Below are 4,984 nucleotides of genomic sequence, written 5' to 3'. Positions count from 1 at the left end.
GTGTTGCGTCCCCCCCCCCCCCCCCCCTATTGATAAAATAATTCTTACTTAACCTATTTACACATTATTAAAGCAAATATGCAACTCATGCTCTTTGGAATTTGCATTAAAATTTTAGGTCAGCCTGATTTGATAAGGTAACTCAGAAGAAGAAGGTTAGATAAGAACAGATTTATAAAGTCTTTAAGAGAGATATCAATGTCATGCTCTCTATGAGATAATATATTTGTTTTTTTTTTCATCTGTAGTTTAAATTTAATTTTAATTGTTTTGCCCTATATTATATTCAAAAAATTTCAATTTTATAATAATATTAGCAACGACCAAAACATTTTTTTTAAGAAAAAAACCTTATGTTCATTTCTTAGAATACTTATCATTCTTTTCAACATCGTTTCGCACGAAATGCATGATTGGATCTCTATGACAGTTATATTTTATGTCAGCCAAAATGTATGTGCGATGTAATGTTTCTATAATTATTTCCACGAAAATTATGTTAACAATCCTAAGAAATCTTTTTTATGCAAGATCGAAAAGAGAGATAAAAAAAAATGAACAAGGCCGATTTATTTGTCAAGTCTCCATTCCGTATGGTACCGATGCGCAGCTGAATTTGACAAATATTTTTCATTAACGTAATCGGCACCTGTCGGCATCAGCCGACAGCAGCAGTCGAATGGAAATTCACCGATGCGCGTGTGCAATTTGCTGTGCGTCAATATCGACTAGTTATTTGCGGACACACGGAGTAATTGAGCGTGTCGACGGGCCTCTGGAACTCGGCGGATCCACAGAACGACGCGAAGCTATTGCCATAAAGATTTGTTTGTACCGATGGTACTGAATTAGATTGACACGCAATTGCGAATCTACATCCATTCTGGATATACGGTGTATCTCGGATAATTATCGTTGGACATTTTTTCCGCTCCTCGACCGCCTTTAATCTTCGAGTAATTAACGCTCGAAAAGAATTAGAGCGAACTTCCAGGGAAGAAAAACTAATTTACGAAATCCTGTCCTTTGATTAATTTCAAATAAACTTACTTTAATACGATTTCAATTTGACACCCCGTATAGTTTATTAAACGAATAAAAATAGAAACAGTGAATCGTTTATCCTCGACGCGGGATGACATATGGTAGGCGGTCCATCATTTTTCTCGTAAACGATAGTTTTATTTTAGAATTGTGTTAACAAAGACGAGTCTGAAGGAATTATTTCCTCGTCTCGGATTCGTAATAAATGCGAATGGAACTGTTTATCAAATACAGATAATGTATATCTGTACTTGAGTAATAAATCTGTCGAGAGATTAATCGTGTGGTTGCAAATTGAAGAGGACAATTAGAAATTGAAGATCGAGAACGAGTTAGAATATACAATTAAAATTTATATTAAGCTAAAAGCAAATTTGCTAGCAAATACCAAAACATGTTTGTATAATTTACTCTATCTAGATATTTATAAGAACGATTATAATAATCTTTGCATGCGTAATCTTTGAGATATTGAGCGTTACTAAAACAAGATTACAAGAAGAGATAAGTTGTGATTTTCAAAGAAAAAAAATTACATTGTTAAAGTCAGATTATATATGACGCGAAAATAAACTTTCAAGGATTTATCAAATATTATTGATATTATCTTACCATTTCTTTGCGCTGATAAAAATAATTATTTATTTGAATATTCGCATGATGAGTAGCAGCGATTTTAAATTATCTCAATTATCTAAGGTATAATTAAATGATTTAAGTAACGACTAAGTTGCGCGGTAATAAAGCTCATAAACACGGTAATTGCAATATTAAACAGATATCGACCTATAACGGGGAACTAAATGGAGCATTAAATTCGATGGCAAATTCATTGAATAAATTATCGATTGAGATATTATTTTTAATTTCTGTCTGCAATTGCATACTTTGCAGAATCATTGAAATCGAATAATATATATTGATACATTTTCAATTGCAATCGTGGACGATAATACAACAAGATGGATAAAAAACAAAAATAAAAGGTTAGAAACTGATTATAAATATATTACTATAATAATAGATTAATTCTACATATGTTAATAATAGTGTAGATATATAAAATTATTCGACATACAAGAAAAATATACACACACGCAGAAAATTGATGATTCGCTTTTGTCAATTAATGAAAATCGGATAAAGAACATAACATAATTTATCATTAAAATAATAAAATTAGTTTCTAATTGAATTGATCACTTAAATCCAAATAAAATGCTTGCATTGCGAAATTATATATTTTTTTAAATACTAGTATTTTTTAAATTTCCAAATTATCGGAAATTATAAACGCGAACTTTATATATGCAATTAGAATATTAATTGGCTGTTCAAAGCAAGCACAGCAAAATAAATATTATCTCATCGAGAGAAGTTTAATTGACGATTATTGATATTTTTCGAAAAAATGAAGAAAATTGCCAGTTGTTAATTCGCTAAAAAATAAATAAACAGCATTGCGTGCAAAATTAATGTAAAAAATATCTTTCTGCGTGCTCATAAATAATTATAATACTACTTGGAATATAATTGCGAAAAATAGATCAGAAAAATTTATCTGTTTATTTTGAGTCTTCTATCTTTAAATACGAATACGCTTATATGCATAATCTTTTTCTATATTAAATTTTAATTACAATTTACGCAATTGAGAGAAGCTCGAAATGAAGCCAGATTCGATATTGCATCGTTTGCTTTCTCTTTCTCTCTCTCTCTCTCTCATCGTTAATTAACGCAAGTTGACGCGCCAATGGGATAACCGTCGTTAATTAATCGCGTCGAGCAATCTCGTTAAACGCAGTGAGTAAACAATTCGATACGAGTATAGAAATTGACGCACGCATATGCATGTGACACGAAATCTTGTTATGGCGAAGCCACTCATCGCGCGACAAATACTATGAAAGAGCTACATATACTAGCTATAATACTAATGAAAGAGCAGAAAGCGCGTATCTTTCTAGAATATAAGATATCTCGGACGTATTCCGGGTGTCATTCGAATAAAACGACACAAGCTTTTTCGGAAATTGATATTTATGCGATCAGGGATAATATCAAACTACTTACCTTTTCGATCTCGGATCACCTTCGTCCGCAAACAGAAAGCATGCGCCGATTACAATATTTTAATTGTTGACACAATTTTGAAATACATAGAAAATGTGACAATATATTGATAACCGTCAATAATTTTGAGAATAATTACGTGTAATCAAAGAATTTTTATAGATTATCCGAATTTTTAAATCGATTTTTTTATCTTTTGTTTACTCACGTTCCCTCAAGCTTAAGGAAATCGACGATTATTATTATAATAGTCATTTCATTTCGTTCAAAGTTATTTGTTTAATTCAGTCGTTATGTAACTTCAAATTACTGTGAAACTCGGGGAGACATAAAAGCGAGACGCTCTCCGCATAAGAAAAAGGCTGCATTGTTTTCCAGCCACCGGGTACGTAACAGCATTAATTCGACTTTATTGGCACGGACCGCGCGCTCGCGCTTATGTGACACGTACCTCGCCTTGCCAGCACCAGCACGTGACTGCAACGTGGTTTAAGCATGTGCGATCTGCTCGCGCGCGCGTAAACAATACATTTCGTGCGCCACGCGAAACACTGACAAACGGAGACGCGTCACACGCGGTATGACTCGAATGTGTAAAAGTAAACATGTATCTCTATTACATGTTTAATACACAAGAAAGAGACCGCCATGCCCATATAAACAATATCTTTCGTATTCAAAATTTGAGCTTGTAAATCTCTCTTGCTAAAATCACATTGATTTTCGTAAGAATAAATTGGAGTAAAGACAGCGAGAGATAAAAATATTCGATAACTTTTTTCCTTTTCATATATCGATTATCTCTTTGAGGTCTTACCAATATCGCCGTCCTTGTATCATCCTGCCGGAATATTTAAGGATTGCTGGAAATCTGGCGGCGCCCAGCCGCTCTTTCGTAGTGCAACATATTAAGGATCTGTTTCCTGTAAGGAGTAAAAAGAGATGATAAACTCATATCCAAAAATCATTTTTTTACGATACAAATAAACCAGTCATGTTTTGTGGTAAAAGACGTTTAATTGATAATTAATGAACCTCTCAAATAAATATAACTGTCCAAGTAAAAAACGCGCTGCACGTGGAGAGGATAAATAAAATGCGCGCGTGATTTATACATGTTTACATTACGTGCAACGCAAATTATGTCGCGCCACTCTAATTTATTCTCTTCGACAACAACTTGGTTTACGTATCGCTAAATATCGCTAAACAAGAGTAAAGAAAAGTCTCGATGGCAAACACAATCTAGAAACGAATAAAAGTTCAAAAAAACTGTTAACATTTGTCTATTTTTAGCTATTTAAAAATAATTATGCCATTACATGAGAAACATTAACCGTATTCTCTCGAAATTATTTAGTCATTGACGTAATTCTGCTTATTATCATAACTGTTATGAAAGAAAACAAGTATATATTCTTACTCTCTCTATCTCTTTCTCATATTGTGATAGTGTAAATAATCTTGAATAATTTAATTGGCGGGTATTATTCGTAGAACTCTTATTAAACTTCGTCCGTATTCACTTCCGAAGGAGAATGAGAAATTTCAAGATGGCGGCGAACAACAATGCGAATTATGATGCCATCTGTGGATCGCCTGCTGTACGATTAACGTACAACGGTCGGTAAAATCAAAATCATTATTATCGATTGTCAGGAAAATATAATTGTCGATAATTTATATTGAAAAAAATAAGATAATTCAATATCTGTTATAAATTATGTGAGATATATATCTTAAAATAAGAGAGAGAGAGAGAGAGAGACAATTTAATATCTATTATAAATTACGAAATATGTAATACATAGTGCATAAATGAAAACAAAGTATTATGCCAGTATTTTATTAATATTTTAAATAATTC

At 32.3% G+C, this 4,984-nt stretch overlaps 1 protein-coding gene across 2 annotated transcripts in view; it reads right to left on the bottom strand.

Annotated features, from left to right (window-relative positions):
- The window catches only part of LOC115240341 (facilitated trehalose transporter Tret1-like), a 21,934-nt gene extending 17,313 nt beyond the window's left edge, over positions 1 to 4,621 (bottom strand). The window contains exons 1-2 of one of the 2 annotated variants that reach the window (XM_029815426.1): positions 4,541 to 4,621; positions 3,935 to 4,040 (exon numbers count right to left, since the gene is read on the bottom strand). The gene's annotated coding sequence lies outside the window, so the exon portion shown is untranslated. The remainder of the gene's footprint in view (positions 1 to 3,934; positions 4,041 to 4,540) is intronic. The other variant, XM_029815428.1, reaches the window with a different exon arrangement.
- Positions 4,622 to 4,984: the final 363 nt, after the last annotated feature.

The sequence above is a fragment of the Formica exsecta genome, unplaced genomic scaffold (genome assembly GCF_003651465.1).
Source record: "Formica exsecta isolate Colony F162 unplaced genomic scaffold, ASM365146v1 scaffold425, whole genome shotgun sequence".
Classification (NCBI taxonomy): Eukaryota; Metazoa; Arthropoda; class Insecta; order Hymenoptera; family Formicidae; genus Formica; species Formica exsecta.
Note: the sequence above shows the minus strand (reverse complement) of the source record. Positions and strands in the feature narration are given on the sequence as shown.